Source organism: Marmota monax, unplaced genomic scaffold (genome assembly GCF_021218885.2).
Source record: "Marmota monax isolate L192 unplaced genomic scaffold, Marmota_monax_Labrador192_F-V1.1 WCK01_AAM20220418_F8-fsc00050, whole genome shotgun sequence".
Taxonomy (NCBI): Eukaryota; Metazoa; Chordata; class Mammalia; order Rodentia; family Sciuridae; genus Marmota; species Marmota monax.
Window position 1 is genome coordinate 12,845,667 of NW_026694552.1, and position 27,172 is coordinate 12,872,838.

The 27,172-nt window shown below is 37.7% G+C and overlaps 1 protein-coding gene across 4 annotated transcripts in view; it reads right to left on the reverse strand.

Moving 5' to 3' along the window:
• Window positions 1-26,809, reverse strand: part of Il13ra2 (interleukin 13 receptor subunit alpha 2) — a 64,232-nt gene extending 37,423 nt beyond the window's left edge. For 2 of the 4 annotated variants that reach the window (XM_046420891.2, XM_046420888.2), the window contains exon 1: window positions 9,158-9,289. The gene's annotated coding sequence lies outside the window, so the exon portion shown is untranslated. Of the gene's footprint in view, window positions 1-9,157; window positions 9,290-25,987; window positions 26,043-26,646; window positions 26,666-26,748 lie in introns of those variants that run through there. The other 2 variants (XM_046420889.2, XM_046420890.1) reach the window with 2 other exon arrangements.
• Between the last annotated feature and the right edge of the window lie 363 nt (window positions 26,810-27,172).

Consider the following 27,172-nt stretch of genomic DNA (forward strand, 5'->3'; position numbering starts at 1 on the left):
CTAAACTATGGAACCAACCTAGGTACCCTTTGACAGATGAATGGATAAAGAAAATGTGGTATATATACACAATGGAATATTACTCAGCCATAAAAAGAATGAAATTATGGCATTTGTGGTAAATAGGTGGAACTGGAGACTATCATGCTAAGTGAAATAAACCAATCCCCCCCAAATCAAAGGTCAAATGTTTTCTTTGTTATGCAGATGCTAACTCACAATAAGGGAGTGGGTAAGGAAGAATAGAAGTACTTAGGATTTGACAAAGGGGAATGAAGGGAAGGGAGAGGAGATGGGAATAGGAAAGACAGTAGAATGAATGGACATTACTATCCTATGTGCATATGATTACATGACCAATATAATTCTACATCATGTACAACCAGAAGAATGAAAAGTTACACTCCATATATATATAATATGTCCAAATACATTCTACTATCATGTATAAATAGTAAGAACAATTTTTTAAAAATTATGACCTTCCATCTGAAAATAAGTGCTCTTGCAGCATCCATGCGCCAGTATAAGCCAAAAGCCAGAGTCTCCCTCAACATCTACATCCTTCATATCCGATCCATAATCAAGTCCTGTCCATTTGTCAAATATCCCTTGAAACTACTTATGTCCAATTTCTCCTCAATTCTAACCCGAATCTCCACCATCATTTCATAATTGCCTAGACTATTATAATAGCTTCTTTTTAAAAACAAAAAAAATGTTTTTTGTAGGTGTAGATGAACAGCATGCTTTTATTTTATTTATTTATTTTTATGTGGTGCTAAGGATGAAACCCAGTGCCTCACACATGCTAGGCAAGCACTCTGCCACTGAATTACAGCCCCAGCCCTACAGTAGCTTTTTTTTTTTAATTTATTTTTATGTGGCGCTGAGGATCGAACCCAGCGTCTCGCACGTGTTAAGCTAGCGCTCTACTGCTGAGCCACAACCCCAGCCCCCTACAACTGCATCTTAATACATCTCCCTGAATTCACTCCAGCCCCACTTCATCTATTTCCACGCTGCAGGCAGAGTGTATATCTTGGTGTTTAAAGTGCAAATATAATTATGCAATTTCCATGGTAAAAATTGATTATGGCTTCCTTATCATAGGATAAAGATCAAAATCCTTGGCTTGGTCCTCAAGGCTATGAATATTATAGCACCTATCCTTCAGCTGCTTCTTAGAAGCTGTCCTGTTTCTGTTCTGCACTCTGACCACAGGGCTCACGTACATGCTGTTCTTCATCTACTTGGAGTATTCTTATCTCTTGTTGTTCCCCTTGGAACAGTTAACACCTACTCATGTTATTATCTCAATTTTACACAAGAAACTGAGACACAGACAAGTAACTGGCCCAAGATGACACAAGTAGTGAAAGGAAAGAAACAGGATTCAAACACAGTCTGATTCTATAGCCTGTGGTTTTTTGGTTTTTTTTAATATTTATTTTTTAGGTGTATATGGACACAACACAATGCCTTTAATTTTATCGTGGTGCTGAGGATCGAACCCGGGTCCCACCCATGCTAGGCAAGTGCTCTACCGCTGAGCCACAATCCCAGCCCCTAGCCTGTGTTTTTAAACATTATAATATATTGCCACTGGGAAACTTTCCTTCATAGTAGAGTTGACAATTATTTATTAAATCTTGTAGTTATTAAACTAACATCCATTCCTTTTGATTAAGCATTCCATCTTTACTGCCACTACTTTTATCCTAGCCATCACCATCTCTTCCTCTTTTTTTTTTTTGGGGGGGGGTAGGTGGGTGGGTATCAGGGATTGAACCTAGGTGCACTTAACCACTGAGCCACATCCTCAACGCTTTTGCTTTTTCATTTTGAGACAGTATCTCACTAAATTGTTTAGGGTCTCGCTAACTTGCTGAGGCTGGCTTTGAACTTGTGATTCTCCTGCCTCAGCCTCCAGAGTCTCTGGGATTACACTGTGCTCCACTCACCAACATCTCTTGATGGATTAACTACAATAACCTCCAGATGCATTTTCCACCTTACCATAAGCAGGGCCCAACCATTTTCTCCACTGTAGCTGGCATAACCTTTAAAAAAAATATGTCCAAATGTAGTCACTGGCTTCCCATTCCTCTAGAGAATAATTTATAATGACAACTCACAATTAAATGTGCTCAAAGAATGCCAGTGACTCTCTAACACCCCATGGTATTAAATCACTTAATCTTCTCTCTCTCTCTCTCTCTCTCTCTCTCTCTCCATATATATATCATGAGATCATGAGATACATACTGGTATCACATTTTACCTATAAGTCACTGAAGCACAGAGAGACTACAAATGAGCAAGCCAAGATTCAAAGCCAGATGGTGTCTTTTAAGACTCTGTGACTTTAACCTCCATGCTGTATTATCTCTTATAAAATATCATGCAAACCCTTTTGTATAGCACTCAATGCTTCTCACTCTCTGTACCCACTAACATTTTCACACTCATCTCTTCCTTATAGGTCTTGAAAAGTGGGACCCTGTTTAAGTCCTAAGCCTTGATACCAATCAAATCTTTACACAGCCTAATCATTGAGATCACTTCTGGTCATTGAGATTTTGTTCAGGTGGTGTTTCCTTCTATATATTCTCTGTGCTAGCTCCTCCAGACTAGATTGTGTGAGTCTCCTCTGTACCCTCTACTGAAATCTTAGGGTATCAAACCAATATTTTAAAAGGCATTCATCAACTTGTACAATATTGCATACCTGTAATCCCAGCTGCTTGGAAGCCTGAGGTAGGAGGATCATGAGTTTGAGGCCAGCATCAGCAACTTAGTGAGACCCTAAGCAATTTAGTGAGACCCTGTCTTAAAATAAAAAGGGCTGGGGATATGGCTCAGAAGTGAAGCTACCCTGGGTTCAATTTCTGGTACCAAATAAATAAATAAAATAAAAGGTACTCACCTCTTAGTAAAGAGGACAATCTCAAAAAACAAGTATAAGGAAACATTTTGAGCTAAGCCTTGTGTTTTGCTCTAAGATTTTTCTCTTTTTCTCCTCATTTCAAAAAGATTGCTGAGCCATTTTATTATTCCTTACATAATGGGACCCCTTCTCCCCTGTTGCCAGGACCAAAAGCAAAAATTCACAAACTCAAGCTCATGGGAGAGATGATGCTTAGGAATGTCAGTGAGTGTCTCAAGAGAACAGATAAAATTCCTTTCAGGGTACTGAAAGGAAAGGAAGGGACACACACTTCAGACAAAAAGAATTCAGGGGTCTGGTAAGGTTAGAGGTGACAGGGAAAATAGGGAAAAGCTCAACGTTTGATGACCCAAGATAAGAGTTTATAAGACAAAAGTTGACATGTATCTGTTGCATTTGAAAATAAGAAGTAATTGGTGACCCCAGTAAAGGCGGTTATATGTGTAGACCAGTTTTCTGTTCCTTTGACAGCACTGGGGATCAAACCCAGGGTCTCACACATGCCAGGCAAGCACTCTACCACCGAATCAAATGGATCCCCCCACTTTTTTATTTGTTCTTTTTAGTTATACATGACAGTAGAATGTATTTTAACATGTCATATATACATGAAGTGTAATTTCCTATTCTTGTGGTTGAACATGATGTGGAGTTACACTGGTCATGTATTCACATATGAACATAGGAAAGGGAGAGGACGGGAGAGGAAGCTCAAAGGCTTCAAAAGCTCAGTGGATGTTCTGTGCCCTAGCCACAGGGAACCCCATTTTAGTAATGATCTAGTGCCCCAAGCATAGCACAGGAAGAGGAGCCACAAATATGAAAGAACCATCAGTAGGTTAAGACAAAATGGCATATCAAAGAGTATATTAGGAAGTTGACAGAAGATTAATGATCAAAACCAAAAGGGACTCCTTGGTATTTTGGAGTTGCCTAAGGCCTCAAATATTTGTATAACCCAACAGGCTGCTCCAATGTTGACTAAAATTGTATATCTTACTTTTCCTGGAAGAACATTGAATAGAAGATAGTTTAAAGAACATTGTGTGGAATTTCTGCCAGACCCAAGTTGTGGACTAGATTGACACTAATGTCAATTATAAGATGTGGTTAAATTCCAGGAAGGAGGCAAGCAATTAGAAGCACAGAGTACAGGTACTCTTGGGTCTTGGGAGTTGTGGTCATGTAAGAGTCCTTATGAAAAGCAGGACCTATGCTATCTCAAAGATGAGGACGTGGTATTTATTTGTCAAAGAAGGTGATGAGGGAAGGCTTTTTCCTCAGTGAGAATTAATTGAGCAAATACAGAGAATTGATAAAGCTTAACTCATTCAGGGAGCTACAAGTCATTTGTCTTGGCCACAATATGAGATGTACATAGGAAGGAATGCTTTTTGAGCCATGTTAAAAGATTTTGGACTTTATCATGAGGGTTATAAAAAGGTACTGAAGGGCTGGGGTTGTGGCTCAGTGGTAAAGTGCTTGCCTAGCATGTGTGAGGCACTGGGTTCAATTCTCAGCACCACACAGAAATAAACAAACAAACAAACAAATAAAACAAAGGTCAATCGACAACCAAAAAAAAATGTATAAAAGAAAATACAAAATAGATACTGAAGGTGTTTTAAACCTGAGGGTTATGTCTAATAGCTCAGTTTAAAACATGCAAAATTTAGGAATATGGCTTTTGCCACCCTTAGGAGAACAGATCTGAGAGGGGCAAAAAGAGAGAAACAACTTAGGAGGCTTTTTCAACAGTTCAGGATAGAGAAGATGAAGGCCCATACTATGATAACAATATTGCTTTTTTAAAAAGATGGAACACAGTGGGGAGCAGTGGACCACACCCATAATCCCAGCAACTCAGGAGGTTGAGGCAGAGGATAGCAAGTTCTGAGCCAGGAGGATTGCAAGTTTGAGGCTAGCCTCAACAATTTGGCAAGGCCTTCTCTCAAAATAAAAAATAAAAATGGTTGGAGATGTAGCCCAGTGGTAGAGCTCCCCTAGACTCAGTCTTCTGTACCTCCAAAAATGAATAAACAAAAAGAACATATACATTGTAAGAAGGTAAAACAGGCCTTAGTGATCGATTGAAAATGGAGAAGACAACTGGAGAGCTGCAGAGATGTTTGGGCAGTTGAATTTACTCAGGAATGAGACTAGTGACCAGAAAAGCAGAAAGGCAGGACAGGCTGGTATCATGAAAACTAATACAGCAAAACATTTCAAGGAGAGAATATTAAAAAGCTGAATACTGGACTGGGGTTGTGGCTCAGTGGTAGAGTGCTTGCCTAGCATGCATGAGGCCCTGGGTTTGATCCTCAGCGCCACATATAAATAAATAAATAAATAAAATAAAGCCATTCTGTCCATCTACAACTACGAAAAAATGTTTAGACAATTTTAAAAAAAGCTGAGTACTTGGCAATGTGAAACAGTGGGGAGAGTGCATGGGGGAAAGTAAGACAAAAATTGAAATGTATCTGTTGCCTTTGAAAATAAGAAGTAATTGGTGGCCTCAGTAAAGGCGGTTGGTTGTATTATAGACCAGTTTTCTGTTCCTTTGGCAGCACTGGGCATCAAACCCAGGGTCTCATGCATGCCAGGCAAGTGCTCTACCACTGAACCACATCCCCAGCCCCATGGACCCCTTTTTTTATTTGTTCTTTTTAGTTATACATGACAGTAGAATCTATTTTGACACATCATTCATATAGAGTCTAACTTCCCATTCTTGTGGTTGTGCCTGATGTGGAGTTTCACTGGTCGTGTATTCATATATGAACATAGGAAAGTTATGTCTGATTCATTCTACTGTCTTTCCTATTTCCATTCCCCCTATTCAATGCAGTGAATCTTCACTTCTCACCCCGCAACACATCTATTGTATGTTATCATCCACATATCAGAGAGAACATTTGACCTTTGGTTTCTTTTGGGATTGACTTATTTCACACATAGCATGATAATCTCCAGTTCCATCTATTTACGGGCAAATGCCATATTTTCATTCTTCTTTATGGCTGAGTAAAATTCCATGTGTATAGGTACCACATTTTCTTTATCCGTTCATCTATTGAAGAGCACCTCCATTGCTTCCATAGCTTAACTACGGTGAATTGAGCTGCTCTGAACATTGATTGGCTGTGTCTCTATAGTGTGCTGATTTTAAGTCCTTTAAGTTTATGCTGAAGAGTGGAATAACTGGGTCAAATGATGGTTCCATTACAAGTTTTCTAAGGAGTGGTTGCACCAATTTGCAGTCCCACCAGCAATATATGATTGTACTTTCCCCCCCACATCCTCACCAACATTTATTGCTACTTGTATTCTTAATAAATGCCGTTCTGACTGGAGGGAGATGAAATCTCAGTGTAGTTTAAATTTGCATTGCTCTAGTTGCTAGTGATGTTGAGCATTTTTTCATATATTTGTTGACCATTCGTATTTCTTCTGTGAGGTGCCTTGGACTCTTTTTCTATAGAACCTTGGTTATATGGGTTGTAAAGGAGTTTGTTGTACAGTCAAGGTCAAGAAAAGATGTCTCTCTCTCTCTCCCCTCTTCCTTTGCTGAGAAAAGAACTCAGAGGAAGAGGTACAATATTTTGAAGAGTAAGGGAGTAATTATGAAAAAGATACTTGAGAAAACCAGAAGAGGGCATGGGTTTGGAAACAGAGATTAAACTTGGACTGGTGGAGGGATAGTTTTCCTCAGAGATAGGACAAAAGCATGGGTGAAGGTGCAAATTGAGGTATTTGTAAAATACAAGGTAGAAGAATAAAAGGTCCAGGCACACCTGGTGGCTTTTATTTTCTATGCAAAATAGGAGATGAGCTCACTTCCTGAGAATAAATGGGAGGAGTAAGTAGGAGGCTTAAAAAGAAAACAGAGGGGGCTGGGCATGTGGCTAAGTGCCAGTATGCTAGCCTAACAAGGCCCTAGGTTCAATTCCCCAGCACCGCCAAAAGACACCCCACCACCAGCACAAAAGAAGAAGAAGAAGAAGAAGAAGAAGAAGAAGAAGAAGAAGAAGAAGAATCTGAGTAGGAACATGTAGAAGGATGACTTGGTTAACAGTGACTCATTCTTCAGACCTCAGATGAGCTGCCACCTGTGTAGTGAGGCCTTGTCACATGCTTTCAAAGCACTGACTACCTTCCCTTTAGAGACTTACCATGAGATTATCTGATTAAGTTCTGCTCCAATAGACAATACTCCATGAGTTCAGGGATCATATATTTTGCTCACTATGTACCATTCAACTCTTAATTTTTTAACAGAGGTCCACTTTTGAATACAGCCCTTGCTGCTTATTTTAAAAGGGACCTGTTTTTCTTTTTCTCTCCTCCCTTTCCTCCTCCCTAATCTGGGGGCGGGGAACAAGATTACCTTATCTGTCCTCCACAACAAGTGAATCCTAACACACCATCCGGGGGCCCACCTGGGACCCCCTGCCAGGCACACCTGGAATGTAGCCCTTGAATAGCTTTTTAAAAAGCCCTCTGTTTTCCAGGATGGGCTGAATCCCAGCCTCTGAAACAGGAGTCCCCTGTTGTTTCTTCTTTGCTAGCAAAGCAATAAAACTTGTTTCTCCTTTGCTAGCAAAGCAATAAAACTTCTTTTTCCTTTTTCTCAAAACTGTGGATTGGCATGGGGTCAAGGACCAAGCCTTCTCTCCAGCATAAATCTTGAACCCACACACAGATTTGAAACATAATTCCACAGAGCTTATCTTCTCATGATTACCTCAGAGTGACTGTAGAAGCTGCATGGAATGATGGAAAGAGCCACATAGATCTGGGCAAGACACTTCGGCTTTCTAACTCTCAATTTTCTTATCAATAAAATGAAAGCAGTAACACTTGCCATCATACAGCTAAGGAAGCACATAGAATGTCTTTGGTAGGTGCCTTCTGCTTCCATAGCCAGGAGCCACCTCCTAATGAATTCCTTGAAGACCCTGAAAAACACATCAGGAGGAACAAGCTACCCATCCCCGCTCAGCTCCTCCAAGTTACAACAGGTGATATATTCCTCTGATTTTCAAAAACTAACCCCCAAATCATCTTTTGGTCAAAAGGTAAGATTTTAGCATCAAAAAGAAATAAATCAATCCTGTATGTGTTTTGCCTCTCCTTTGTTTGTTCCCACTATTTAGTCATTTCTAACAGTTTTATTGTCTTTCATAACATTAGGCACAGTCAGGACTCAGGCTTCTTTTACAGCTGAAGAAAGTAAAATAGGGAAGAGTGGGGTGTCTGTTCCAAGCTAGCAGAGCTATATGGAGGAGACCTGGCAAACAGATCTCTTGGTCCTGAGTTTAGTACTTTTCCCACTTAAAATAAAAATAATAATAATAAATCATCCATGTTACTTACTTGTCTGGAACTCTTTATAACATTCTATAGTTAAATAATATTTCAATCAAAAATAGGCAGTAAGTCCTTGGTGATGATGTCTTTGTTTCATGTACCTTCTTACATATTAATAGAAGAAAACTAATCTGGAAGCATCCAAAGTGAGTGTGGTGTGTAAAAGTGACGTTCATATTCAAGTGTTAACTATGTGTTCTTTCAGAGGGAAACAATTATCAAAGGTATAAGGCGCTAGAACATTTCAGAGTAAAAGCAGTGAAAATTGGAACTCTTACTTTAATAACCCTACTATATACATAATCATAATATATAAACAAATGAAATCATGCATATAGAGGACATGTATGTTCTGTAAGTTAAATCAAAACATCATGCAAAGATAGATGAAATCATTTATTTTAGAAGAGCTCTGTGGTTATCTCTAGGCTTAAGAGAGAAAAGTTATTACAAAGTGGAACATTCCCATTTATAGGGGGAAAAAAATCACACAGAAAATAATCTCAGAGAACTGTAAAATACAACTAACCTTACCATCTAAAATGGACCAGACTTGCATACAAAAAGTATACTTTTCATGGTAAAGAAAGACTAATCAGAAAATAAAAATTAAAGCAATACTGCTGTCTATACATGATGATCTAGCAACCATTAAAATAGCTTAATGCAAAAGGGCAATATTTCCCCAAAATATTTCTATATCAAATCAAAGAATTTTTGCCACAAAAAGATTCATGAACCTATAAAGCAAAGATAAAGAAAACAAAATAATTATTCAAAACAAATTACCTCTCACCCCAAAATTCCTCCCCCAATTTAAAGTTTCAGACTTACTCTATGTGAATAATGTGTCCAGTTGTAATCAAATTCATCTGCAATAGCACTAAAGTCTAACTCAACAAACAGCTTCTTTGCTGAATGGGTTTTAAATGACCCTAGAACTTAAGCTTTGATTTTATGTAGGAGGAGCTCTGCTTTATCCAGGAAAAGTAGCAACTGTCATGAAAAAATTTGCATTTAAAGAAGATCAGCATTCAAGGTTATATTTGCAAAAAATTCACAGGAAAATATAAAGTTCATCTGACTGACTTTCTTTCTCTTTTAATTAGTTCCTGATATGGCCTCTTAGTATGCCAATGTTATTTTACTATATGACTCACCACACTGGGAACTAAAAGATAATCCAAAGGTAAGTATATGAATGGCAGATTTATGTTTTCTTCAGAATATACTACCCAAAGGCATCATTATTTTAAGTTTCAAATATCTTTAAGTACGAAAAGAGTCATAAATAGACAAGTCCCCAAACCTAAATTCTCCTCTAGGCTCTGGCTCCCACGGACTCTGTTTGAAAAAATATTTATTTATATTGTAGGGATGGGCGATGTAGCTCAGTGGTAGAGTGGGCACTTAGCATGCTCAAGGACCTGGGTTCTAATCTCTAACACCATCACATAAAATAATTATAATCGTAAAAAATTTTGAATGAAATCTCAGAAGTCATCCATTCTAACCTTCTGTTCCCAAACAAAAGTTGACTCTGTACTTTCCCTAAGAAATGGTCAGTTTTGCTGGGCACGGTGGCACATGCCTGTAATCCCAGTGGCTTGGGAAGCTGAGACAGGAGGATCATGAGTTCAAAGCCAGCCTCAGCAATGGTGAGGTTCTAAGCAACACAGTGAGAACCTGTCTCTAAATAAAATAAATTCCCGGTACCAAAAAAAGAAATGGTCAGTTTTCTCATATGTAAAATGAGCCAGAAGAACTAGATAATGTCTAAATTTCTTCTGATTTTCCCAAATCCTTGATGTTAAAATTCAGTGTCACATATACATTTCTTTTTCCATTGAAAGTTTATCAAATCTTTCTTTACATAACCTGACAAGATTTTATTTCAGCCCTGATAAAATGAAGAGACTCAGGCCAACACCAAATTGTCCTTCATCCTTCAAGTCTCCATAAATTTTTTTTTCCTGCCCCGATTTAATCTCCAAGCCCAATAACCATGCAGACCCATAAGAACTCAGAGTACTTTGGGGGTGGGGTACAAGGAATTGATCTCCAGGGCACTCAACCACTGAACTACATCCGCAACCCTATTTTGTATTTTATTTAGAGACAGGGTCCCACTGAGTTGCTTAGCGCCTCGATTTTGCTGAGGCTGGCTTTTATCCTCCTGTCTCAACCTCTCGAGCTGCTGGGAATACAGGCATGCGCCACTGTGCCCAGCTCTCAGAGTACTTTTGGATGCTTTTCTAGAATAGATGAAATGTCAGTTATTCATTCCAAAATAAGAATGACAAGATTAGATCCAGTTTCTATACCACCTAATATTCCAAAGGATAAAAATCATCTCCTTTGCTTCAGAACACAGGTTCAGACCTAACAGAGTCTTTCAGATTCTAAAGATATATTTTACATTAAATACATAAACAAGTAAAAAGCAAGAAGTCTGAATGAAGAAGGGGAATGCATACATTCTTTTCTCCATTGTGAACTTTATGTTTTACCCCCAAGATATTTGTCTTTTCATTTGTATTCATTTCTATAGTTAATGCTTCTCCCTGAATTGAACTTGGAAAGACAGGAAGAAACTAATTGTTTAGGGAATTTAGCATTTGCTTTTCAGATATCAGCTACTTTGGCTCTTTTGTAATCATTTTTGTCAGAAAGTATTTATCAGACCCTACATAGAGGATTTTATTATCAGAATTTGCTGACACCATAGTAAGAAAAAGGAGATCTAGATTCAAAATGTTTTTTCCTTTTCCTGAAATTGCAATTCCAATGAACTCATTTGTCTTTTTTATTAAAAACAAACAAGAAAAACTCCAGGAAATTTTTTTCAAGCTTCTTGTTTTCCCTGAATCTTCTATTACTTGCAAATATTTTACCATACTAAACTTAACTTTCAATGCTATGGATCCAGTTTCAAGGTATTCTTATTATATCCATAATATTAGAGAGATACCATTCAAAATAATACAAGCATAATATCTTAGAAAGATACAGTGCCTTTGTTTGTAGATATGAAAGCCGTAACTTCAATTTAGTTAATAAAATACAATTTAATTATGTACCATGTCTCAGTTGTTAAAGTTCATTAGATAGTCTCTTCTTTTTTTTAATATTTATTTTTTAGGTGTAGATGGACACAACACAATGCCTTTATTTTCTCTTTTTATGTGGTGCTTGAGGATCAAACCCAAGTCCCAGCCCTAGATAGTCTCTTCTTGATTTGTTAACTCAGAGAAAGTATAAGCTAAACTTTGTTCCTTGGTGAGAGAAATACACTAAAAAGACAATTCATTTTGATTTACTAAAAGTCCTATTTGAATGCTTTCTAGTGGAATCAACAAAATATACTCTTAGCTTTGGAATTGCCAATGATCCTTCTATACTTGGTCCTTGTCATTCTTTAATCTCTGCTGGAGACAATGGGCATGTTGTAACTCCTAAGAAAAAGCTCTATGAGTAAACATGAATGAGGCAGAGAAAAGAGGCTGGGCAAGACTAGCTGGGAAAGCCCCTCCTTAGCTGGAGGCTGGTCTACTGCAAAATTGGGAGAGAGTATAAACCTAAATTTGATGCACAACAGGGTCAGAGTCACCCAAGGGACACAATGAAGAGATATATAAAAGCCTCAGGGGAGGGAAATTCTCCAGGACAATTAGGGCCAAGTCATTCTTTTGGGAAAACTGGGCAAGATGATACAAATTGTTCTGAAAGTAGTCAGCAATTCCTGGAAAGGGGCCAGCAGAAACTAGGCAAAAAGATTTAGACCTAAGCCCCAATTTCATATCAGAGTCAATTAAAAAAATGGTGGGTCAATGGATCAGAGTTAAAGCATGATGCTCATGAAGGTTCCCATGGGCTTAAATCAAATCCAAAGGCAGAGCACACACTAGGCCATTTTCAGATTTCTATCTGCTTACAAAGAATGGATCAGATTGGTGCTGATACTTCCTAGTCAGACATTATTAAATGCAGTTAGGGTAGGGCTGGGGTAAACAAGTACCTTCCATGGCTTCTCTAGCAAGGACATCTAAACTATTTTATCCATTATCCCCCTCATATAACCAAGTAGATACTATTTCATTTTTACAAATGGGCATAACTCAAGTTTCAAAATAGCTAAGTGGTAGATCACTTGCCCACCAAGTACAAGACCTTAGTATCATTCAAAAAAAAAAAAAAAAGCTGGGTGCTGGTGCATGCCTGTAGTCCCAGCGGCTAGGGAGGCTGAGGCAGGAGGATCGCAAGTTCAAAGTCAGCCTCAGCAAACGCGAGGCACTAACAACTCAGTGAGACCCTGTCTCTAAATAAAATACAAAATAGGGCTGGGGATGTGGTTCAGTGGCCAAGTGCCTCTGAGTTCAATCCCTGGTACCCCTACCCCCCAAAAAAATGTTTCCATAGGTTAAGTTACTCTCCAAAAGTCAAAATTCAGAAGACATAAAATCCAGGTCACCTAGATTTGACACCTAGTTTTGTGCTTTTTTTACAAAATCACTCCACTGCCAAAATTTTCTGACCTCTCAATAGCTAAAATCATTGACTATCAGGGGTCATGATATCTCTTTCATTGTGTAAAAGCTCTGTAACACTAAGTACTCTGTTGACCATCAGAACAGGAAATAAGTATTTCTGAACTGTTGTTCAAATGAGGAAATCAGCAGAGTCAATATAGTTGTTTCTTTGTATCCATGGAGACTGGTTCCAGGACATCCCTCATACCAAAATAGAAGGTGCTCAAATCCCTTACATAAAATAGCATAGTACTTGTATAAAATCTATGTATATCCTCCCTTATACTTTAGATCATCTCTAGATTGCTTATAATACCTAGTGCAATATAAATCTATGCAAATAGTTCTTATACTGTACTGTATAAGGAACAATGATAAGAAAAATAAGTCTGTATATATGCAGCACAGACCCAAAATTAAATTTAAAAAATATATTTTCTATCCATGTTTTGTTTGAATCCATAGATCCCAAGATAAGGGAGCGGGGACCACTGTATTTAATTCCTCAAACTGTTATTGAAGTAGGAGTTTAGGGATAGCAAGATGGTGGAGGCAGGATCCAAGAATAAGGCCAGCTGGAGTACAAGATGTAGATGAGTCCTCATATTTCTGTTTAAGATAAGCCCTATGGGCCGGGGATATAGCTCAGTTGGTAGAGTGTTTGCCTTCCATGAACACGGCCCTGGGTTCAATCCCCAGCACCACACAAAAAAGATAAGTCCTATTACCATGAGAGTCCCACACACACAAGGGCTTGGCTTAACACCATGACAAGTGTGCCATAAATTTTGTATTCTAATCAGATGAAAATTAAGTAACCAATGGAAACTATATTCTAGTTAGGTGAAAATAAATTAACCAATGGGAACAAATGCAGCTAGGTCTTCAATCACAGCTCAGCATATAAAAGATATACTTGGGCCCTTGAGGGCCCCTCCTTTTCCCCCTTCCCCAATCTGCTTTACAGAGTGTTGCTATCTTTTTTACTTTCAATAAATCTATGCTCTGTCACTTAATTGTGCTTATCTTGCTCAGCCATCCTCCTCCTCCTCCTCCTCCTCCTCTTCCTCCTCCTCCTCCTCCTCCTCCTCCTCCTCCTGTACCAGGGAATGAACCCAGAGGGACTTAACCACTGAGCCATAATTCCAATCCTTTTAATTTTTGATTTTGAGACAGGGTCTCACCAAGTTGCTTAGGGCCTTGCTAAATTGCTGAGGCTGGCTTTGAACTCGTGATCCTCCTGCCTCAGCCTCTTGAGCCTCTGGGATTACAGGTGTGTTCCTCAGGACTGGTTCTTGTTCTTGATGTCATTAGGGAAACACGGAACCTGAACTCCAACTGGATACCCTACAGGTATCATTATTTCCTTTGTAAGATTAAAGAGTATTACATATACAAAAATAAGAAAAATAAACAACCATTGATTATTTAGTGTATATGTATATATACATGTACACACATGATTTTAAACAAAATTTTAAATTTGATAGCAGCTTTGAAAACATTCATGTAAATGTCTACTTTTAAGATTCCAAGGGTGTTTTGTTTTGTTTTGTAGTACTGGGGATTAAATCCAGAGGCACTGTACTACTGAGCTACACCCTCAGTCCTTTTTATTTTTTTATTTTGCATCAGGGTCTCACTAAGTTGCTGAGGCTGGCCTCCAACTTGCAATCCTCTTCCCTCAGCCTCCTGAGTAGCTGAAATTACAGGTTTGAACCACTGCACTCAGCTTCCAAGAGCCTTAAATCATAATGTCCCTGGAAAATTGACTTGAAAAGTTATTTGGTAAAGGTACATATTATACAGAAGAGTCCTGAAGAGAAAAATATCTTGTGAGATGGAGGGCATAAAGGCTGCCTGCTTTCTCCCAAATCTAGTTTTATTTTTGCTGAAGCCAGTTTGTAATTTCTAAAGTCTTCTGCAGACTAGCACAGATAACATCTGGAGACAACAGCTGAGATTCCCAAGAAACCCACAGAAGCCAGGGAGAACAGTTAGCAACATTAGGGTACAGTCTCCAGATGCTTGTCTGGAATAAGAATTAACACCAAACAGGCCAGGGGTGTAGCTCAGTGGTAAAGCACTTGCCCAACTTTCAAGAGGCCCTGGGTTCTATATCCAGCATCACATAAGTAAATAAAAATTCAAACATTATTACAAGCCAGGCACTATGGCTCCTGCCAGCTACTTGGGAGGCTGAAGCTGGAAAATCACAAGTTAAAGGCCAGGCTTGGCAACTTAGTGAAACCCTTCCTTAAAATTAAAACAAACAAACAAAACTAAACGCAGAAAGGGCTTGGGATATAGTTCAGGGGTAGGATGCCCCTGTGTTCAATCACTAGTACTGCAAATAAATAAATAAATAAGGAATTAATATCAAACAGGCTTGAATACAGACCACAGAGGTCAGCAGAGTCAGATTATTTTCCAGTGGACATTTACAAGTCAACACCAAGAGAAATGCCAGAGTACAAAGATGAGTTAGAAGTTGTCTCATGTTGCTCAAGTTGTTCCCTAGGAAGAGGGATAGAAACTACAAGGTATTGAACATTTACAGTAGAGTTGAGAAGAATACTCTATAACAGAGGGAATCATTGGCACCTAAGGGAGCTCAGAGGCGAGAACAACCAATTCTACCCTGTGCAGTTGTTAGGCAGTGGCTAGCAATAAGCAGTGAAATGCATGATAAGGTTGCAAAGTGTTCCTTAAGTTATTTTAGGGGCTTCTTTTTTGGGGGGGTGGTACTAAGGATTGAACACAGGGGCACTTGACTACCCAGCCACATCCCCAGCCCTATTTTGTATTTTATTTAGAGACAGGGTTTCACTGAGTTGCTTAGTGCCTCATTTTTGCTGAGGCTGGCTTTAAACTCATGATCTTCCTGCCTCAGCCTCCTAAGCCCCTGGGATTACAAATATGCGCCACGGTGCCCAGCTTTAAGGTCTTTAAAATATCCTCAGAGTGGATGAGAAATCCAATCAATCTGTAGAAAATAAACAAAGCAAGGGAGCTAGTTGGAAATCACATGGAGAGAAAAGAATTAATGGGACTAACTCTTAACAGGGTCCATTGAGGTTGATGTGAAGCTAAGAACTATGTCTCTAGGTGTCTCCATTTTCTGGCAAGGAAAATTCCTTTAGTAGTGCAGGCACACTAAGGTAACTTCTGACCAGCCATTGACCCCAGTGTTCACAGTACCATGGGATGAAGCCCCCCCTAAATAGGATGGCCACCATGACAGTTCTGGAGAGGACCAACTAAGGTCAAAAACTTCACCACCCTATATGAAGGAGGAGTTGAACACCTGATTGGCAAAGAGTACAGAAGGTGGTCCCCAGTTCTCCTGCTGAATATCAAACAGTAATAAACTTGGAGACACTGTTGTCTCCTTTGTTGTTCTTTGCACAGAGATGCCCCCCCCCTCTGCTTAAGCCTCTCTTTGCTTTTTCTTTACTTTCACCTCACTTTCTCTTTACTTTCATTTATAATAGAATTCTCTTACATGGCTTTTTTTTTTCTTCGTCTTCTTCATACATGGCTTTTGGTGTCTGACTTTAAATTTTCTTTTGTAGGAACACAAGAACAGAGGTGTGGAGTTTCAGCTCCCTATTTTTCTGTGACATAGTGAAAAGAGCAAGCATCTTCAGGCAGAGAGGGCTTGGTGGACTACCCTTGTTCCTGATATATCAAGTTATATAATACTAAAAAATACATTTGGCCTTTGCCTTGGATCCCTGCACAGAGTGCCTAAAACTCTTGAAATTTACGGAGTGATAGGAATGCTTTTTGTTATTCATCAGGAGTCCCTTGTACATACTGAGGCAACTCTTTGGAGGCTGGAGGCCAGTAGCCACAGGTTCCAACCAGAGGGTTGGTACTTTCAGCCTCACCCCTGACCTCCACGGAAGGACAGGGGCTGGAGATGGAGGTCATCAACATTAGCCAATGATTTAATCAATCAAGTCTATATCATGGAGTCTCCATGAAAATCCTAAATGAAACACTCCAAGACTTTGGTGTAGACAAAGATTTTTTTGAATAAGACCTCAAAAGCACAGCAATAAAAGCAAAAATGAATGGGATATCAAACAGAGGAGCTTCTGCACAGCAAAGGAAACAATGGGCAGTGAAGACAACCTTCGGAATGGAAGAAAATATTTACAAACTAACCATCCAACAAAGGATCAATATCCAGAAAACATAAGGAACTAAAACAGCTCAATTAAAAAAAAAAATAATCCAATTTTAAAATGGGCAAGTGATCTGAACGTTTATTCCTCAAAGAACTACAGATGGCCAATAAATATATGAAAAAATCCTCCATGTCACTATTCATCAGAAAAATGCAAATCAAAAGTACAACGAGATATCATCTCATTTCAGCTAGAATGACTATTATAAAAAAGATGAAAGATGGTGGTGTACGCTTGTAATCCCAGAGGTTCCAGAGGCTAAGACAGCCTCAGCAAAAGCAAGGTCCTAAGCAACTCAGTGAGACCCTGTCTCTAAATAAAATACAAAATAGGGTTGGGGATGTGGCTCAGTGGTAGAGTGCCCCTAAGTTCAATCCCTGGTACCCCCACCCCCCAAAAAAAATGAAAGATGAATGTTGCTAAATGAAATACTGGGATGCTGCAAGGAATTAAACATGAACTCAGAAGTAGCTCGGTAAGGCAAACTACTTCTGCAGAGGGTGTACTATCAAACCTGGAAAGCAAACACACTTGGGTAGGCAGTCCACTTTTTTATCTGTAACACAGCATTGCCCCTTGCTCTGATAGAAAGAGCTCAGGGATACAATCTACAAAACTAGCTAATTTGAAAATTGGGGAGGGTAAACAGAAGTTTACCCATAGTTAAAATGGCTATGATTGGATCGTATATCCCAATTAATGCTAAATACTATATTTTGAAAATAGACCATCAGACTTTCTATTTCTCACATGAAGATGAGGAGGAAAGAGAACTCTTGCATACCATTGGTGGGAGTATAAATTAGTATAGCCATTATGGAAAACAGTATGGAGGTTCCTCAAGGAATTAAAAATAAAATGGTGATAAAACTCAACAATCCCATTACTAGGTCTATATCCAATAGAAATGAAGTCATTATGTTGAAGACACATCTGCACTCCAATGTTCATTGTAGCACTAATTCACAATAGCCAATAAATGGAAACAATCTAAGTGCTCATGAACTAATGAATGGATAAAGAAAATCTACCTAAAGGAATACTATTCCACCATAAAAAGAATGAAATCCTATCATTTGTAGCTACTTGGATGGAACTGATGAACGATATGTTCAGTGAAAAAAGCCAGGCATAGAAATACAAGTCTGGAATATTCTCACTCATTTGTGGAAGCTGAAAAATTGATCTCATAGAAAAGAGTAGAATAGTGGTCACTAGAACCTAGTGAAGGGAATCGGGAGGGGGAACAGAGAGAGGTTAGATAACAGATACAAAAAAAATGGAAGAAATTAGTTCTTGTGTCCTATATAGTACAGTGGAGTAACTATAGTTACAAATAATTTATGATATAATTCATAACAACTAAGAGTTCAAAGTTTCTCAACAAAGAGAAATGATAATTATTAGAGAAGATGGAAAACCTAATTACCTTGATTTGACCATTATGTATTGAATACATGCACTGAATTATCATACTGTACCCCATAAATGTATACAAATATTATTTTAGGAAATTTTTTTTTAAAACCTAAAAACAAACCAAAACAAAAAACTAAATGAGAGTTCACTCAGAGAGCTCCAGGTTGGCAAACACATCTAAGTGCTGGAACAATGGCATGAGTCTAGAGAGGACATGGAAGCTCCATATTGCTCTATCCTATACCTTGCCCTACACAACTCTTTCATTTGTTGTATCCTTTAGGATAAACTGGTAGTGCTAAGTAAAGTGTTTTTCTGAGTTCTTGGAGTTATTCTAGTAAACTATTGAACCTGGGGGTGGGGGGTGGGTATGGGAACAGCCAAATCACAGCCAATTGGGCAGAAACACTGCGACTTGCTATTGGCATCTGAGGTAGGTGCAGTCTTGTGGGATTGAGCCTCTTATCTCTGGGGGTTTTATTAACTAAGTATAGCTAACATCAAAATTGAATTGAGTTGTTGGACACCCAGTTGATATCAGAGAATCTGAGATTTAGAGAATTGGTGGGTGTCAGAAAACACCCTAGAGCAGTCAGCCTTTATCAGTCATATTGCTCACCTTCTGCAAAGGCCTATATCTTTTAGGAAGTTAATCAAGATAAATTTGTCTGGAAAACTGTGGCAGAGTCTGCTAATTATTTCCCAGTATCTATTCTCCTATTTTTTTTTTTCTTTCAGTGATAGAAATTCATGAGTTTTAGCTGTGGGCACAGTCTCCCTATTAGAGACTGCATTTTTCTTTTTCTATTTTTAAATATTTTTAGTTGTCGTTGGATACAATATCTTTAATTAATTTATTTTTTTTTTGTGGTGCTGAGGTTTGAACCCAGGGCTTTGCATGTGCTAGACGAGCGCTCTACTGCTGAGCCACAACCCCAGCCTGAGACTGCATTTTTCAGATTTCACTGCAGTTTGGTTCGAAGATAAGACTAAAACTTGGACAATGATAGGCAAAAAGTGACATGTACTTTTCTTTCCCTCCTCCTACTCAATCAGCAAGCTATAACCCAGCTGTGAAAGTGGGCACCTTATTGGACCACCAGGTCAACACACTAGGAGATGGGCAAAAAAACAATGCAGAAGGATCCTGGGCCTTGGGTGACCTGCACAAGTGCTGCCTGTCTGCCTTTTAGCCTGTTGCTTCAGTCTGAAGTCTCTTGATCATAGCAACTTACCCTGTACCCAATATAGAATAAAATCTTCATTAAAGCACTAATGGATATTAAAGTGTTCTTCACAAGGATATTAACACATGGAATCCAAAAATCAAAGGATACACTAAACCTAAAGGGGAATATGTGCTAATGATGTTTCAAACCCAGTGATAGTTAGGGGAGTGTTTCACTTAGCTTTTTGTTGAGGACCAAAATACTTGTTAAGAACAACATAGAGGAGAAAAAGTTTATTTTGGCTCATGGTTTCAGAGGCTTAGTCTGTGGTGGGCAGACTCCATAGCTCTGGGTCCCAGGAGAGGCAGAAGGGCATGGCAGAGAAAAGTAGCTCAGGAACATAGAACCAGAAAAAGAGAAAAGCTCCACTCACCAGGGACAAAATATAAACCCCAAAGGCATGCCCCCAGTGATCTGCTTCCTCCAACCATACCCTACCTGCCTACAGTTGCCACCCAGTTAATCCATATCAGTGGATAAGTCTACTGATTAGGTCACATCTCTCATAATCAAATCATTTCACCTCTGAAAATTCAAGTACTGTATCACATGAGCTTTTGGGGTGTACTTTATATATAAACCATAACACGGAGGTTTGTTTTCTACTTTTTGCTTTGATTTCCCTTTAAATACTAACAAACAGTAATTGCCTACTGTCACTCTTTTTTGGGGAGGTTACAGGGATTGAACTCAGGGGCACTCAACCACTGAACCACATCCCCAGCCCCAATTTGTATTTTATTTAGAGACAGGGTCTCACTGAGTTTCTTAGCACCCGCCCCCGCCCTTTGCTGAGACTGGCTTTGAACTCACAATCCTCCTCCCTCCGCCTCCTGAAACACTGGGATTACAGGTGTGTGCCACCGCACCTGGCCTATCACTCCTTTAAGCTCAACACTGACTAAACTTTCACGTGTCTCTCACCTTGGTATTAATTCCATTAAGTAAGGGAATACTGCCTTATTTGTCTCTATAAATCTAGTTCCTAGAGTATAGCAAATGTTCAATAATGCAAGATATTCATTGAATACAACCCTATTTCCAATTTTTTTTAGTTCTTATACACATAATTTTATTCTAATAATGTAAATAAAGGAAAACAATAGAAATAACATAATAGACTATATCGTTAGTCTAAACTACATGTCAGACAGTATGTTCAATAATTACTCAGGTTTTAGTCCTCACAACAACCCTGTTATGTAAATACTACTATAGTAGTCTCCTCTTATTAGCAGGGGATACAAGTACCCCCAGTCGATGCCTGAAATCATAGATAGTACTGAACCCTGTATATATGCTTTTGTCTATATATACATATCTATGATAAAGTTTAATTTACAAATTAGGCATAGCAAGAGATTAACAATAATTAAATGAAATTGAATAATTACAATGATGTGTTATAATTAAAGCTATGTTTTGTTTTTGTTTTGTGGTGCTGGGGATTGAACCCAGGGCCTCATGGATGTGAGGCAAGCATTCTACCAACTGAGCTATATCCCCAGCCCTAAAGCTATATATTCTTATTGTGCTGTTCTCACTCTTCTTCTCACCCACAGTTGATAATGGGTAACTTAAATCATGGAAAGACAAACCTCAGACAATATAAGGACTACTGTATTGACATTCCTATTTTACACACGAGAAAACTCAGGGTTGGCCAAGTTAAATAACTTTCCCAAGGTCTCACATTTAGGAAGGAAAACATTATAGACATAAAATAGATTTCAGAAGATCAGTTTGAATGTAGTAAATTATCTGTCAGAGAATTTATTAATCAATCATATTTCTAAATTTGCTATTGTCAAAAATTCAAACACAAGGGTATAACTTGTCCCACAAAATTACATATATCCATTATCTAGATTCAAAATTACTAAAATAGCAAAATATTTATTAATCTATCATGAAATGAGAACTGCTATTCCTCCATTCAAAAAATCAAGAAGTTATCATCTTCACAGTCTTAAACTAGTTAAGACTGAAACAAATCTAAAATCTTTAACTCCCTCTTTGACAGACAAGGAATTGAAGGTCCTAAAAGGAGAGATCTAATCAAGTTAGTTAATGACAAAGTCTATATAAAAATCCATTTCCATATATCACACTGCCATTTTAGTATTAAATATTCTTTAATTTATTTGAACCATTTGAAAATAATCCACAGAATATGATAGAACCTTTTTCTATATAAATTCATTAAAACAGACTAGGCTATCCTTCAATATTGCCAGATATGATGAGCCTTTGTTACCTAATTTTTTTTCCAGGAATATAAAATTACAAAACCACTTTTTACCATTGATCCCCTCTAGTGTCTAAATGGCACTAAATGGCAGTAGTTTTTCAATGAAAAGAGTTCTGAGAAAAAATTGTATAAAATTTTACCAAAAAATAGTGATCTTTCTTGGTTTCTCTTTGGTAATCCTGAGACAGGAACAAACACATGATGAACTTTTTAATCAACTATTAACAGGAAACCAGAGTGTACACATGTGATCCTTGGATTAAGTCTTAATAAAATTAGGAAGTTAAGACCCAGCTGGAGTCTGAACAATGAGCAGAAAATTCCTAACAGCCAGCACACACCATAATTTTCAGGAAGAATAAAAATCTAAAATGCATATTAATTTTTTCAAGTTGTCATTTTAATAATGGCATGTGTGTTTTAAAAATGCTTCAATGGGTTACTAAACAGCATTTTGAAATCATTTCATCTACAAATCTTTCCATGGAATTTAGAACAAAATCACAGATTTTAGGAATCACACTCACTGTCTATTAACACTGACTTTGAAGTGGTATTATCACCAGAAAAGAGAACAGCGAAATTGCTTACAGTTAATATTAGGATGATCTCATTAACTATTTTACATTGGCAGTGTATCTTTGAAGAAATGTTTTAGTTCTTTGCTCAGACTAAGATCTACTCTCTCCCTAGTTATTGCCATTTAGTGCTTCATTCATTTATTGAGTTGGTCAGTCAGTTATTTTTTTCAATAAATAGTTATTGAATTCTGTGCTAGATAATTGAGAAATAGCAATGAACACATTCCTGCACTCATTGAGCCTACATTCTCGTAATGGAGATAGACCATAAACACATAAACAAGCAAAAATGTATTAGGGGGATGGGGTTATAGCTCGGTGGTAGAGTGCTTGCATAGCATGCGTGCATAGCAGGTGTGAGACACTGAGTTCCATCCCCAGCACCACAAAAAAAAAAAAAAAAAAAAAAAAAAAAAAACTAAACAAACTGTTGAGAGCAGAGCTGCAAACTATTTTCCTTGGTTCTGTGCTGCTTTCTAGCACACACATGTGGCCCAAATTTAGAAGACATGGAAAAACTGACAGAAATACAGATGTACACACTAAATTAATCAACCTGTTTTATCCCATGGTATGCTGGCTAAGAACCTTAAATCTAGAGCCAATCTGCCTGGGCTTGAATCTCAGCTCCATCATTTACTAACCATATGACCCTGGAGAATATACTAAAGTTCTCTATGCCTCAGTTTCCTCATCTTTAAAACAAGGATAGACAATATAGCACTTGCTTTACAAGTTTATAGTAAAAATTAAGTGAAATAATATGTGTAAAGCACCTGCTATGTGCCAGGAACATAGTAAGCCTATATGTGAATTATGTAATTGGAAGTTTTGATTGGAAGAATGGGCAGCAGGGTGAATGAAATAAAATTGATCTGTCCATTAATTTGTCAGGATTTACCCCTTTGTAGGTGGGGTAAATCCCAATACTGGCATCCCTTCTTTGTATCAAGCTCCCAAAGCAGGGATTTTTTGCTCTGAAAAAAAACCCACTGATACTCACATAAAGTACTCAAGAGGGCTATGTGGGGAAGAAGCAGGTCTGTGTTATTCTTTCATATTTGCATACCATGACTAATTCTCATCTCAAGGATTTTGCACAACACAGTGACTAGGACTGGTATATGTTAGTGATGTATAATGAATAACTGTATGAACACAGGAATGCATGTTAGGGTGAAATAATAATTCTCAGAAGAGAGATGAAACACAATGATGAAATAACAAAAGGGAGGGAGATAGGGAATTGCCAAATCACCACAAGACTTCATGGCCACACTTGGCAACTGTGCAGAAGCCTCTTGGATTTTTTTTCCCCCTTAGCAAATGAAACATTTTCTGTAAATACTTCACAGAAATTCCTCAAGTCCCACCGTTGAAACATGAGGTTCCTCCTCTGGAGAAAACAAAGCAGGGAGTATTTCAGGATAGACATCCGTAGATAATTCAAAGTCCCCAAACATCAAATAACAGATCCCTTCCTTGCTTCATCAATTCCATATGCCAGAATGGGTTGCAGAAACTCAGGAATACAGAAGACAAAATAAAGAAGTTTAAGGAAGCCAGTGAAGAAAACCAGTGATCATTTCTACTTTCTTCTGAAGGTTTGAAACAACAAATTAGGAAAACAGAGTAGTAGAGAAAATCCCACAAAATTTTTAAGCAAAATTAGTCACACATATTAACTTGATTTCTGCCTGCTGTCAAGGTGTTTATAGAGACTTAAATATTCTTTGCACTCTTCAATTAGTATTATGTTGTCATTTTTTCCAAATCCAATGCAATCTCCACTTAGCAACCATAAGATCAAAATGCAAATTGAGCTGGGTTAGTCTTCCGCTTAAAACATATTCAACTACTTTTCAATTTCTACATGGTACCCAAGATTCCTCATGATTAAGCCTCTGCTTATCTTTACTCAGATCCTTTCATGTCTCAATAAAGTCATACTAAACACTTTGCCTTTCCCTAAATATTATTTGAACTTCTTATGAAGCTTCATTACCTTTGAATTAGAACCTCCCTCAAAATATAGGACAAGCATGTTGACAAGAAGTCTAGATAGAAAATACTTTTAATAATCAAAGGAGAAGATAAAGAGATTTTCATATTTGTCATTCAAAACTCCACTCAACATTTTTCTGAAACCCATACCCTGGGTTTCTAAAGACTCATGGAAAAATGCTTTCCTTGCCTGGATCACGCATGTGATCCCAGCAATTTTGTAGGCTGAGGTAGGAGGATCTGAAGTCTGAGGCCAGGCTGGGCAACTTAGCAAATCCTGTCTCAAAACTTAAAAAAAAAAATAAACATAGCTCCATAGTAGAGTGCTCCTGGGTTTAATGCCCAATAATAAAAAAAAAATGCTTTCTTCCATTTAGTAGACTGCATCATAATTGTCTGTTTATCTCTCTACCTTCTGAAATGGAACTGGACTGTGAGATTCTTGAGGATAAGAAATATGTATTTGAGTTCTTTTAGTGCATATTTGGTGGAAAGGATGGGTCAGAGGGAGGAAAACTATGAGAGAAGAAAGTAGAGAGGGCTAGAGTTATCTGAAAAGAGGCAGAATTTGAGATGGGCCAGTAAACATGGCTTTTCTTCAGGAAAAAATCCATGATAATGTGTAAATTTGGGTCATATGCTTTTTTCTTCATCTAATGTATCCATGACATAAGCCTTTCACATTATCATAAGCCCTTTAGGCTGCCACATTGCTTAACAAATCTCATTTGCTTTGTTGCCCAAATGCTTGACCACATAGACCCATTCTCTAGCTCCTAACTGTATAGATGCTGTTTAGTATGGACATTTTAGAAAAGAATTTAATAGTCGTGAACATTCTTTTTAATACGGTTTGATATAATTTACACATATAATTTCTTAATTATTGTCTATGATATTATATTTAATAAAATGCAAATTCTCATTATACCAAGCATTTGTTTCTATTTCCATGCATGGTAAATCAGTATCTTTCCTTTTTCCTTCTCCCTGCTTATATTCTAGAATTCCAAAAGAAAAGGGTCCTCTTTAAAGTCATAGGAAATATCTCCCGTATTAGTCTCCCTCAGAGATGGTACACTTCTTGCGTCCCTTTTCTGAATCATCTCTCACTTCCATATGACTGTCCATGGACTACTGGATTTTTAGTCATAACAGACATATACAAACTCATGCTACTTTACCAGACAAATAACCTTGAAAATAGAACAAGATATAATGATACGCATTTAAAGAACTCTAGATTGTGAATTAGGGATCTGAGTTCGGGCCTTAATGCTACTATTAGCTTAGGCAATGACTTTCATCAACAGTAAAGTAAGCTATATGACCTTGAGTGTCAAATTCAACTCTCATTACGTTCCACAAAATACCTTTAGATAGACTTTACTTTATTATTATAAGTACATTTAGTTTATACAGTTTATTATAAATTTTAAGAAAATTAAAACTTACCTTTCCAAACATGCGTGGAAATCCAGCTACTTCTTGTGAATTATCTTTACCAGCCCTATGTAAAGAGAGCAATATGGGTTAAAAGCAAATCGACTTACAGGAAAATAAATTTTAATCTGTAAAATTTCTGATGGTATCTGTGGAAAAGAAAATAGTCAAATAAATACTGTTTTGTAAAACATTTAAGGTAATATAACTTGTGTGGACTGGCATAGCTCATGTTGTATTCCTTCCTTTCAAAGAGACTGGGTAATATTGATACTAATTATCACAGATAAGATGATAATTACTCAGACAATAAAAATATATACTAATCATATTATTCAGACTTCCATAGTATTATGTTTGGAAGTGAGAGGAGACAACTAAAGATTATAGTTTTTATAGAAGATATCCTTTTTAAAAAATACATCACTTAACCAGGCTAGCGATACAGCTCAGTTGGTAGAGTGCTTGCCCCGCATGCACAAGGCCCTGGGTTCAGTCCCTGGCACCACCAAAAAACAAACAACAAATATATATAGATACACACACACCCACACCCACACACATATATATGTATATACTGGTTATATATTGGTTAAGTGATATATATATATATATATATATATATATATATATATATATATATACACACACACACACACATATCACTTAACCAATATTTGAAGTGCAAAGCAGACCAGTTGTACTACAGTATTAAATAAGGACAATGTGGTTCCAAAGTGCTGGTGCACAAAGTCATACAGAAGAAACCTTACGGTCACTAGGTCTTGCTGCTACACTCAAATCATCATGGACAGATTAGACTCGCCTATTTATGAACCTCTCTAGAGGAAAAGATTCCACAACTTTCCTCAAGAACCATTTCCAATATTTCGCAATCAAGATTCCTCTTCAAGTGTAACCAAAATCTTTCATGGCCCTTCTTAAGTCCATTTAATCATCTAAGAATAATGAAAATATTTATTGACCCTCTCTTGCATCTGAGTCATTGGTACATTTTAGGACAAGAATTAAAGTGTAACTCAGGCTTCTCTTCTGGGTCAATGAATACAGTTCCTTCAATGTTCCTCTCAGAGGGCATCTCTTATATTCTGTGTCTGTTTCTTTAGATAAATGTCTTACTTCAGGATTCTGGTGAGATCTGCCTGCATTTGATTTTCTCTTCCTGTGTTTTGTACT